At 38.6% G+C, this 13,559-nt stretch overlaps 1 protein-coding gene across 2 annotated transcripts in view; it reads left to right on the forward strand.

The window, feature by feature from the left end:
* FGF14 (fibroblast growth factor 14) overlaps positions 1-13,559 on the forward strand; it is a 548,357-nt gene that overhangs the window by 131,136 nt on the left and 403,662 nt on the right. The window lies entirely within an intron of this gene.

Here is a 13,559-nt window from a genome sequence, read left to right on the forward strand (position 1 = left end):
CACAAATCAGACTAATAATGCATATTGGCAAGATGCATTCAATTTGTGCATTAATCTAGTAATGTGTTTTTCTATTGTCATGCATGTGGTGGAAATAAAGCATTGGATTTATTCTTTTCAAAATAAGCTGTTTAGACTCTCATTAGTTCAATGTTATAGTTTCTAAAATGAAAGATAAAATCAACAGGCATATGCAATAGCGTAATAGCTATGGTAGTAGTAGACCTATATGAAGAGTATACATAAATACCTTGCTACACTGAGCCATATCTACTGACTTGTTTTGTCATTATGCAGCATCTTCCTTTCACCTGGCTGTGAATTAGCACCCTTTCTTCCCTTCCTCCTTCTGTTCACACCAGATATAGGATATATTGAGTTCTGAGTTTGTTTCATGATTAATTCTTGGCTGGCCTCTGCTGCTTTTCATGACTGCACCCCAGAGCAGATGGTGCTAAGCTTTCTGTGGATTGTTGAATTTAATTTCTTCCCACTTTTGCTTGCAAATTATTTTGCTTGCAAATTATTTCTTCCCACAATTTTGCTTGCAAACTAGCTGGTGAACAGACTAGTGGCAAGTGAGGGCAAGATTTGCAGAAACAGTATAAACTTTAGAAGGTCAATATGTTATCATTGATTTTTAAAGGAAAAAAATCCAAGTATGTACCATTTTCTTTATTACAGATTATTATATGAAAAACTGGTTACATCCTAGTATAGGGAGATGCATATATCCTAATAATGGGCTTTACAAAATTTAGTTTTATCCATTTTGAGGGAATTTGGGCTGTATTATATAATCGCATTAACCAAAAAAACAAAACAAAAACCCTAACTGGATTTCAGGCTCTGATGCTGCAAATCTTTTTTGCAAGTACTCAGTCTTTGGCTATGTTTACACTGACGGCAGCAAAATCGCCGCCGCCAGATTGATCTTTCAGGATCGATTGAGCGGTCAGTGTAGACCAGCTCAATCAATCAGGAAGTCGACTGAGTAAGTCCACCCCCTCAAGTAGCGTAGTGCTGAGTCTGCAGAGTAAAGGAAAGTACCAAGCACCACACTGAGAAAACAGTTTCTTAACTATTTACAAGTTTATTTGGGGCAAAGGGGATGTGGGGGACTTAAGCAGATTAGAAGAAGAACAAGACACAGAGTACACTAGGTAATGATTATACGAGTTTCAAAAGTATAATCAAATTAATGTTACTTATACCTGAAAACTATAACAAGAGTACTATTTAAAATCTTACCACCACAAGGAACAGGGTCATGTGACCAGTGGGGGACACGAGAAAAACTCGGGTTCAAAATCGGCTACACTTGACTCGACTCTCGCCCTGCAGAGGACTCGGGGCGGGAAGAGATAGCAGCTTCCAGGTGATCAGTCTGGCGGGCCGATGGCTCTTCAGTCAGGCCCGCCGAAATGCAGCAGTTATTATGCACTTGGAGGGGTGTGCAATATTCATAACAGCTGATGGCTGCCCCTGTTCGTGAGAGGTGTGCAGTATCGTAACAGCCGATGGCTGCCCTGGGCTTTTTGCAATGTCCCATTGTTTGCCATTTCAGACGTGCTATCTTAGGTGTGTCAGTAAAGGTACCAATAAGGTCAGGTCTCAGGTCTACTGTAATTGCCGACGGGAGAGGGTGCGGGGGCGAGTGCCGGTCACTGAATCATACTGTCGCCACAGGGGTGTGAACCAGCCCTGAGAGACATCAGGATCGTTGACTGCCGCTGAATCATGCGCTCAGTGTGAACCAGCCCTGAGTAGGATCAGAGCTTTTATCACCAGCAAAATCAGTGGTTGCAGGCAGAGGGTTTGCCCACAACTCCGTAGTAACCTAAGGTTACAACTACACGACAAGTGTGATTCCAAGCTCTCATACAGTCGCTTGATGAAGGCTGGTGTGGATATAAATGCTAGTATAGCCACCAGCGGCAAGAGCAGCAGCACTGTCTTGAATACGTAACTATGGGGCTCAGACAGGATTCTACTTAGCACAACTATGAGGTGCTGCAGCTGCCGTGCAGCTGAACTTCTGTTTATATTTGCTCTAGCTCTCAATGCGTGAGTATGAGAATGTGAGTTGGGAATCACACTTAAAGTTGCTTGCAGCATAGTAAAAGTGATGTATGTATCTAGTACTTCCTCATGTGGCCAAAATGACCTTATAGGTGTTTTTGATCTATAATAGCTGTGAGCCAGAACTTTACAAACTTGCATGTTTAAAGTTAGCCCAATTAATCCAAATTTAGGCATTGGCTTCAATGGGAGATGCTGCGTGCCACCTATTTAAGTACCTAAGTAAGGCTTTGTGAACTCAACATTAGGCATCTTTTTTAAAAATATCTTGGCCTAACTACAGACAGACAAGGGTGAAAATTTTGGCCATCATATATAAAGCATCTGTTATTGTGTAAATATATAATTATATATATATTCCAAAATTAGTTTACTTGCTGTCTCTGTTATTAATGGCTATCTTAAGGCCTTGCAACCTTGCATTTTTTACATCATTTGCTGAAGTGTGGAGAATGTCATCTTACTAATGAAATGCATCAGTCATTGTATGTAGTAGGTTTTTATAGGGCCTTGTTTAAACCAATAGTTTTTCAGGAAGGAATAAGCACAGTCAAAATATTTTTTCTTGTTTTCACAATTAAAAATGTGAACTTATAATAGTTTGTTTGTACTTGGCTCTCTAAATCTATTCTGTTTTTCTTTTTTTCTTTAATTGAAGGAAATTCTATTTATTTGAAGTTGTAGATCTTACTTTTGTTATGATATAGGGAATTTAATATCTTTAAACCACACCTCATTATATAAACATGTCAGTAATTCATAGTATTGAAAAGTTTTATGTCTAAGTATTTTTAGGAGACACAAGGTAAGTAAGGTAATATCTCTTATTAGATCAACTTAAGTTGTTTATATTAAATTCTCCATAACATATCAAAAGTATCTAAAACCAACTTAAGTTGATCTAATAAAAGATATTATCTCATCTGCCTTGTCTCATATCTTGGGACCAATACTGCTACAACAACACTGCAAATAAGTATTTTGATTAATTTTCCTTCCTTAGGGTTCAGAGGGTTAAAGAAATGAATTTTGTCGGAGACAGAAAGCAGAGAGGGAGCTTTACAATAGTCTAGGTAAGAAATAAATTCGATTTTTCATCTACAGAAACATTTAATTTGGGGGGAGCAGTCCTTTGGGTTAGTGAAATGCAAAACAAGAACTTATTTGCTCCCTAATTGTGGACTCAGCGGCTTTCACACAATTCTGTATTTCATTTTATCACCAAGTGTGGAAATGAATAAAGTGAACCCTGCAAAAAAAGGCTAAAAAAGGTAAAAGTAGCATGCACAGGCATTAAAAATAGTAAACAATAATTAAACATCTGTAATAAACCTATATGTAGGAAACACAAGAAAGGGATGAGTAGCAAAACTTTTTACTTTTAAAGGTAAACATGAAATAAGGCCAAAATGATCAAACATGAATTCTTAAATGTAGGGGCCTAAATAAGGCCACTTGTATTCAAGTGCCTAACTTTAAGAATACGGTGATGACTGAGGCCAACTGATAAAAGCCTGTGGAATAACAAGAAACTAACATTGAACGACAAGATGTGGGTCTACCAGACATGGATTTGGAACACACTGCTGTATGGAGGTAAGACCTGGACCACCTACTGCAGGCACAAAAGGACTAAATACCTCCCTCTCTCTCCCTGCTGTCTTTCTAATCCGTATTCTAAACATGAAGTAAGAAACCCAAGTTCCTGACACTTGAGAAAGCAAAATTGTCAAGTCTAATCAGTATTCTCAAACACAGACGTCTTGGCTTGGTCACCTGCGCTGGATGGATGAAGGAAGAATTCCAAAGGATCTCTTGTATGGAGAACTTGTGGATGCTCCAAGACTACTGAGCTAACTTGTGCTCAGGTTCAAGAACATTTGAAAGAGGGACTCAAAAACTTTCAATATTGACACAGCAAGGGGAGGATACAGCTAGCATGAGGCTACACTGGAGGGCTTTGCTGCACTGGGGAATCAGAGGCTGAAGAGAGGTGGCTGAGAAAGAGGAAAGCGTAGCAGGCCTCCAGAGCTGGCAAGTGTGGAGGCTTCATCCTCTGGCTGTGCACAGTATGTTTGTATTGTATATGGCACAGACTGTCGTTTTGCTTGAGAATTGGACTTCTTAGCTACTCACCATGCTGCAGCCTGACACAGAGTAGCTGAACTGCTTTGGCACTTGCACCGTCTTTTACAAGACTGACAGCTGCCATATGTTGATATGTAAGTTTAAAAGCCCATGTTTGAAAATGTTGGCTTCACTTTTTAAACATCACATTTTCTTTGAGAGTCCGTGGTAGGGACTTTCTTTGAAAGAAAAAGGCAAACAATATTAATCCACCCCTCCTTTTCCCCAACCATTAGCTGACAAAAAAGTTGCTCTCTGTCTCCATCTATTAAAATTTTAAATTAAAATCGATTAAAAATTACTGTCTGTACTTTGGTCATCTTTCACTTTCACACCTGCATACTCCTCCTCTTTGCCCTCCCTATAGCTCCTCTCAATCCACTCCACTTCACTCCATCCAAAATACTATCACAAAAAAACATTTTCCTCTCCTAGTGAGCTCTGGAGCTTTATTCTTTTTGTTTTGGCGCAGACATAATTACCATCAAGTTCCAAAAATATCACTGTAGCAGGTGCCCTATTTATGGGAAAATATGTTCTAAAAAGTAGGTAATTTTTGTCTTGCTTTAATGAAGAAGCAAAATATAGTAGATGAAATCTTATTTGCATTAAAGTTTGCAAGCATGTAAATCTGCATACAAAATAGGGAACAGCCTTGTTTTCATCACAGTAGCCCTTATGTTCAGTTTTTACTTTTTAAAAAGTGTAATTCATCCTGGCCACAATTTTTAAAAGTCAATGTCTAGAAGCAGACTCTTAGGTCTATATTTAGGCACCTATATAAGTGGGCTGATTTTCAGAAGAAATATCTGACTTATAACATCACATATTAAATTTTAAAAAGGCATGATATAAATAATTGGTCAGTTTTCATTTACACTGAGGCTCCTTTACACCACTCTGGAAGAACAAAAGGGCCTTACGTGGGAGTACATTATATTTGCACCTGCTTTTCACTGTTTAAAGAGGTGTAATATGTAAAACTGGCTCAATTATTTTATTGGAGTTACAGGGTTTTTTTAATGTACATTGGGGGTATGTCTACATGGGGATAAAAGCCCCATGGCAGGGCCACAGCTGGCCTGGATCAGCTGGCTCAGGCTTGCAGGGCTCTGGCTCTGGGGATGAAAATTGCTGTGTAGACATTTGGGCTTGGGCTGGAGCCTGAGACCTTCCACCCTCACGGGGTCCCAGAGCACAGTCTCCAACCTGAGCCAAAACAGAGCAATTTTTCAGCCCTGGACCTGAGCCCCATGAGCCCAAGTCAGCTGGCCCAGGTCATCTGTGCATTTTTTGTCCCCATGTAGACATACCCTTAAGCTCAGTGGCACTACTTGTGCACAAAGTTATGTTTGTGGGATGAGTCCTACAGCTGGAATCAACTTTTATTATAAAGTCCTAGGTTTGCCTGCTTATAATTTTTGGATCGGAAAATTGGCTTGGCATAAATATTGCCAGATTTACTCCAGAAGCAAAGTAGAATGTTTCTGCAAACTTTGAAACAAAAACTTATGAAATGGCTTTTTGAGTGATCGATTATCCCCTTTTGAAATGCTGACTATAGTCTATTGTTGTTGGTCCCTATAGCTCAAAATATGGCTTTATAGGCTCCGCCAAACTTCCAAAGTTAAATTTCCATGAAATCACGTGATGACTATATTTGAAGAAAATAAGTTGTAATGAAGCAAAGTTACCTTCAATGTGATAGTTAGGGCCCAGTCCTGTTCCCATTGGTGTCAATGGGAATTTTATACTGTTAGCTACAGAAGCAGCAGAAAATCGCACTCTGTGTATGCCCTCAGGGCTGGATTAAGATATGGACACAATAGATACAGGCCCGTATCCCTGGCTTCTGAAGCTATGTGATAACATCAGAATCTCAGTTTTCATTAAATTTTTTTTATAGTACTCAGGACTGTGAAGAAAAAATAGATGTTCATTTTTCCTTTTTATTTTTCAACTCATTTCTAACCTTTGTCTGCCCTTAAAGTTACTATCATATCATAATTAAAAAAACAAGACCTTTTGGATTTTTATGAACAGTGTGCAGATATGGTATTCAAATACTGTCTGGATGTGCTGACTTGCACTTGCTGTGCATTGTTCTACCAGGTTTTGCCTCAGGGAGGAGAGAGGGCTTTTTGTAAGTGATCAGGAACAGTAATTTTCAATTGTCATTTTCTTCTTTGGATGTCTTCAGATATCTCATACATTGAACAATGAAAAAAATAAAAATTTGCCTAAGAACTAGAGAGAATTTGTTTTTACAAAAGAAAAGTGTGTAGAGCGTAATCATGGTTCTCTGTATTTTCTAGGAAATATGGATAGTGCAAGTTCTCGGTTGCAACGTCTCTTGTGCTTTGACATTTTTAAAAATTTAATAAGATCTTTATGGGACATTACCTGCATCCTTCTACCCACTCACAAATTATACTGGAGATACAGTACCTGTGTTGCCTTTTGCATGTGGGCTCTTCTTCCTTTAGTGTAATTCTTTTGTTTCTTGTCTTAATTGTCAAATGTATAAATAATAGAGCTGCATGAGTGGTTCTGAATGAATAATGCATTTGATAAATTTTTATTCTTTCTCTGTTGGTGAATTGATAAGAATTGGTAGATTTTCTCTGATCTTCAAGCACCATTTAGGTGTCTGTGCCTTTTCCAAAACAGTGGTAATTGATTCAGTGAGTTGATTGGCTATTGGCTCTATTATTACTGTATTCTAGGATGCATTTCATTTCAGCTAGCTAATTTATATATGCTAAAATATTCCAAGCATTCTTTTACTTTCTCAATAGCTCATTTTACAAGATGTTCATTACTCCCTAATTATCCACACTGCTTATAAAGACAGATTTAAAATCAGAATTTGGTATTTTAGCCATTACTAAGACATTGTTAAATTAATCCTTCATTATATTTATTAATAAGCCTGCTTTCTTTCTAGTACTTTTTATTTTTTATATTTGTAAAATCCCTTAACCTGTTTGAATAGCATCAAAATTGTCTCCTTTTTAACATAAAACACCACACAAACACCTTTTTCTCCCTTTCCATCTCTCATCTACTGCTTTTTACCCAACTGCAGTGACATTTAGGTATGAGACTCCTCCCACCAAGTTTGTTATATCCATTGGATCAGTATCTCCATGTAATGACACTTCTAATTCCTCTTCACATTTCTATATAGACAATTTAGTACATTAATAGTATCACAAAAGTGATAAAATATTAAACTAATAGCAGTTGAAATATATGAGATTGGAACTTCAAAAGGAGTTAACAACCATTGCATATACACTTCAATACCAAGTCTAGCTAATTGGTGAGGATAATAGATGACTTTATATTTGACAGATGGTTGTTGGATGCGTGAGCCTTTGTATTTCGGAGAGAGCATCATTACATTCATGTAGAAATCCAGTTATGTTGCAGAGCTGCTAAAGACACCTGCCCAATTCTATGACAAACCCAAAGGCATTGGTTCTTATGTGGTTTTTGATTTATACCAGACTTAAGGAGTTGGGGGTAAGCTGATCATAAGCAGTCTCAGCAAATAATTTAATGTATCTGGGAGGAATTAAATCTCTCAACCACAGAGCAGTTGGAACTGTGTGTGTGTGTGTGTGTGTGTTTATGTATCTGAATCTTGGAATGCAAAGCTGTTGTTTGAGTCTTATGTTTAGTAAAATTACAGTATAATGGATAATATTGCCTTATGGAAAACTGTGAAGGTAATTTTAAGGAGGATTTTCAACGTAGTCTTAAAATGCTTTTTGGCTTATACCAAGAAGAAATACGCAATATAAACATTTTGCTGAAACTGATCCATTATTTTAGGAATAGCTGTGATTGGGGAAAAATACATTAAACATACTTGCACGTACGTTTGCAGTAAATGGCCAGGGTTTTTTAAGATATTGCAAAAATCTGTACCGGCCTCTGCCCGCCATCTCCTCCATTCTTCTGATGTGTATTTGATTGCTGGACTAGAGGTACTTTAGCTTAGATGAAAAATTGGACTTATCTTTGCAAATAGTTACTGTCAGAGAACAAAACCCATTGAGCCTAGGCAATTTTTATCCCCAGAGCCAGTGCCCTGCAAGCCTGAGCCAGCTGACCCAGGCCTTAAATGACTTTTTCAATAAAGATGAGTTTGAACACATTTTCAGATTATTAATAATTATTTTTAAATAGTGGCTATAGGAAAGTGCTGGGATGCAGAAGCATTGCTTGGAACAGGGGGATGAGGAAAGAGCATTAAGAGAGAGGAGAGAAGAGTGGAAGAAGACATTTGTGATGAATTGATACAGATATATACTAATCTGCCAATGCCATTCTCTTTTGTGAGCACAGTATTATTGGCCCCGAAGGTTCAAAAGTCATGAGTCAGACCCACCCCAAATATCTCTCTCAAACTCCCTGAGAAGCAGTAGCTAGCTCAATGGAAAAATTCTTTCATCAAGCTAGGTCTGTCTATACAGGGACTTAAATTGGCTTTACAATGCCACTTTGGTGCAAATTTTTCACACCCCTAACCAATGTAGTTAAACTGACCTAATTTTCTAGTGTAGGCCAGGCTTTAGTTGGGTGAACTTGAGTGCCTGGTATTAACTGAGGATATTGATATAATAGGCATCACATACACTTGGTTGAATGATGATAATCAATCAGACATGGTAATATCAGGGTATAAAATATATTGGAATGATAGAGTATGTCACGTCAGTGTGGGAATGGCACTATATGTGAAAGAAAGTAGAGTGAAATATAGTAAAAAAACCTTAAATGAATCCATCAGTACCATAGAATCTCTATGGATAGAAATTCCATGCTTGAATAATAAGCGTATAGTCGTAGAAATATACTACTGACCAGGATGGTGACAGTGATTGTGAAATGCTCAGGGAGGTTACCAAGGCTACAAATATGGAAAACCCAATAATAATGGGGGATTTTAACTATCCCTGTGTGTGATGGCGCACACCTTCACCCTGTTATTTTTCGGGGAAAACTACAGTTAAATCTCAAAAAATGCTCAGCAACACTCACTGGACACCTTTTCGAGTAGGAGTTAACTTTATGTGAAAGCTCAGCAGCTGTACTGGACAGCCTATCCAGCGGGAGTTTACCAGCTGCAATAATTGCAATAATCAGAGTTATGACACTTGACAGCAGTACTGGACACACTCTCCAACTTTAGTCCACCTGCTGTAAATCTGGATCTTAATAGTCAACATACTGAGGACCTCTTAATCTCAGGTTCGTGTGTCCGTGTCTCTCCCCCCTCCCCCCCCCCCCCCCCCACACACACACACACACACACACACACACACATCATCAGGCACAAATCCTTCTTAAAACACAATTACAATAATTAAAGGTAAAGACTAGTAAACATTTATTGAGAGGACAAAAGAAAATATAAGCTCAGTGGTTTACAACAGAGAGTTTGAAGCCTAGGCCCAAATGGTACCCGTGGGTAATACAGAAAATACAGAAAGCAAAGTACGTCACCACTCAGATGACTTCAGGAATAACAGGTAAGGAAAACAGGAGCACCAGGTAGGTCTGGAACAGGAACACCGATGAAATCTCCAATGGACGTGAACAGGAACACACATTAGAACACAGGAACGGATGAACTGGAACAGGCAGCTCTTGATCCGACGTCTTAACGATGCAGACACTACTATCACTCAGACGGACAAACCCGAGTGCTGGTACTCCAAGTCTATTTATGCTGTCCTTGTTTCTGGGCAGAACATAGGTCAGGTGACCTGGTGGTGCCCCGCTCCTTTTCAAAAAGTGCGCCAAAGCACCATGAGGAAAGCCATCCAACATGGATGCCAAACAACAACATTCCTGAAACAAAATGGCAATTGCACAAACAGGGCTAACAGCATGGGGGAGGTTTGTGCTCCAAAAATAAGCCAAAATATTATCCGACAAAAACTCAATAAAATCCTACCTAATAAAATAAAAAAATTAATTTAAAATAATGCCACCACCCAAAAAAAAAAGCCTTAAATCATTAATAAAAAATATTAAATTTCACAATACATGCCCAGGCTCAAGTAATTACAGCGTATGTAGTAACAATATCTAATGTTTTCATCATAAACATACACAAAATAGCCCCCCTAGGCCTCAATATAAAAACTAAAGTATCATAGCCTATTAAACATCTAACATAAAAATTAAAAATAAATAAATAAAACTCAAATTCATGCATAAAGCCATATTAAAATCACAGTTAAAATATATTTATGAAAAACTACTCATACAATTTACATTCCCTTATAAAAAAAAAAAATTAAATATATAAAATTATCAATATGCTTTATTACCCAATAATAGCATTAATTCTACCATTATGTACATTAAACAAAATTGTATTTGTGTATGCACGCAATGTACCCAAATTGTAATTAATAAAATGTATAAAAAAATTAATCCTACCCAAAACAAATGTTATTGTGATGTTGCTGTATTAAAATTCTATAATGTAATTTATAAAGTATCAAAATATATTTTGGTTATTAATAGTAAATATTAATATTATAAAATATATTCAACCTGTAATATTAAAAATGAATACTAATCTAATACAACGCATGCTAACACATTCAAACATAATAACCCTGCTTACACACATTCAAAAACAATTAAAACCATAAATTTAATAGTAAAGCATAATAAAACGAAAGTAATCAAAGTCCTAAATGCTGCAAAAGCTGTCACAAAACACAATTAGTAAAAAATCCTACTAAACTGGTCCCCCACTGCAACTGGAATTTTAAATCTAGCATTGCATCCCATTGTGCTCATGTGTGTGTTACAAATAGTTTCTATAATAGCTGCTGTAAAACTCTTTTAGTAAACTAAAAAATCCCTAAAGCAACTCAAAAGACTGAAACCCCCCCGTATACGAGTAAGATGGTGCTCTGCAATATACCCTGCCAACAAAAACATGCTAATTGCTTGGACCCTAGCTGCGGTGCCTTAAGCCAAAGTAAAAAGTATGTATCAAAAAGTCATCATGGTGGCTTATTAAGCAATAGCAACCACCAAGAAAGAATTTTGGAGGCCCAGTACAATTTGAGTTGTTTGACCACTGTCCTACAGGCCTAGCATAGCTTAGAATCATAGAATCATAGAATATTAGAGTTGGAAGGGACCTCAGGAGGTCATCTAGTCCAACCCCCTGCTCAAAGCAGGACTAACCTCAGCTATATCATCCCAACCAGGGCTTTGTCAAGCCTCAGCTTAAAAACCTCTAAGGATGGAGATTCCACCACCTCCCTAGGTAACCCATTCCAGTGCTTCACCACCCTCCTAGTAAAAAACTTTTTCCTAATGTCCAACCTAGACCTCCCGCCCTGCAACTTGAGACCGTTGCTCCTTGTTCTGTCATCTGCCACCACCGAGAACAGCCTAGCCCCATCCTCCCTGGAACCTCCTTTCAGGTAGTTAAAGGCCGCTATCAAATCCCCCCTCACTCTTCTCTTTTGCAGACTAAACAAGCCCAGTTCCCTCAGCCTCTCCTCGTAAGTCCTGTGCTCCAGCCCCCTAATCATTTTTGTTGCCCTCCGCTGCACTCTCTCCAACTTGTCCACATCCTTTTTGTAGTGGGGGGCCCAAAACTGGACACGATATTCTAAATGCGGCCTCACCAATGCCGAATAGAGAGGAATAATCACTTCCCATGACCTGCTGGTAATGCCCCTCCTAATGCAGCCCAATATGCCATTAGCCTTCTTGACAACCACTGCTGACTCATATCCAGCTTTTTATCCACCGTTACCCCCAGATCCTTTTCTGCAGAGCTGCTGCCCAGCTCGTCGGTCCCCAGTCTATAGCTGTGCATGGGATTCTTCCTTCCTAAGTGGAGGACTCTGCACTTATCTTTGTTGAACCTCATTAGATTTCTTTTGGCCCAATCCTCCAGTTTGTTTAGGTCACTCTGTATCCTATCCCTACCTTGCAGGGTATCTACCACTCCCCCCAGCTTAGTGTTGTCTGCAAACTTGCTGAGGGTGCAATCTACCCCATCCTCCAGATCATTAATAAAGATGTTGAACAAAACCGGCCCCAGGACCGACCCCTGGGGAACTCCGCTTGTGACCGGTTGCCAGCCAGACATGGAGCCATTGATCACTACTCGTTGAGCCCTATGCTCTAACCAGTTCTCTATCCATTTTATAGTCCATTCATCCAACCCATACTTCTTTAACTTGCTGATAAGAATACTGTGAGAGACCGTATCAAAAGCTTTGCTAAAGTCAAGGTATATCACGTCCACCGCCTTCCCTACATCCACAGAGCCAGTCACCTCATCATAGAAAGCAATCAGGTTGGTCAGGCATGACTTTCCCTTGGTGAATCCGTGTTGACTGTTCCTGATCACCTTCCTCTCTTCCAAGTGCCTTAAAATGGATTCCTTAAGGACCTGCTCCATGCTGCTTGCTTAGCTATTCTGACCCCTGTAGCATGACATCTTCCAGTTAACAAAAATAAACACAGCTACTAAATAATCTTGCAGATGTCTCAGTTTCTCCATACCACGGCACATAACAAAACAAAATACACAACATGTATGCATGCAGCTGCACATAGATAATGGTAATAAAAGAAGTTATCCTTAAATGTCTAAAAATATACTTTTTCATTGCCAAGGGGCATACTTTTACACCGCCCCTCCTATCACCAGATGTTGTTTTAACAACCCCAATTATCATAATAAAAAATAAAATATAATTGAAAATAAAAACCCACTATAAATAATTAACATATATAATAAATAAAAATAATTAAATAAATACTATTTGTAAAAAAAATACAAAAAGTCATTACTTAAACATCAACACTGTTAAGCAAAAGGAATTCTTCTCCAGAGAATCCAGCTACACCGATAATACTAAGCAATTTATTTAGCAATGCATTGGGAAGGCTCAGCAAGCGACTTCAAAGTACAATTATTTCAGCAGTTTCTTAAATACATTTCACTCATCGAGATAAACTAAGCCAGTTTACACTAGTCACCAAAAACAGTTCTTTGGGTCTCTGGGGGGGGAAACAATTCCATATATGGTAGGGAGGGGAGGATGAGGAGAGAAGTGGTCTCAGGGATAAAGGGGGGGGGGGGTACGTACAGGAGCATAATGAGGGATGCGTGACGGTAAGGAGGGGTGAGGAGAAGTGGTCTCACAGATAAGGAAAATATGTTGTGAGGCGCATGAATACGTATATGTGATGGAAGGCAGGGGCACAGTGAAAAGTATGTGATAACATGCAGGAACAGCACAAAAGATATCTTGTTCACTGCTTATCTAGGTACTCTCTGTGCT

The sequence above is a fragment of the Emydura macquarii genome, unplaced genomic scaffold (assembly GCF_026122565.2).
Source record: "Emydura macquarii macquarii isolate MOO-44397 ecotype Brisbane River unplaced genomic scaffold, CSIRO-AGI_Emac_v2 contig_3671, whole genome shotgun sequence".
NCBI classification, from domain to species: domain Eukaryota; kingdom Metazoa; phylum Chordata; order Testudines; family Chelidae; genus Emydura; species Emydura macquarii.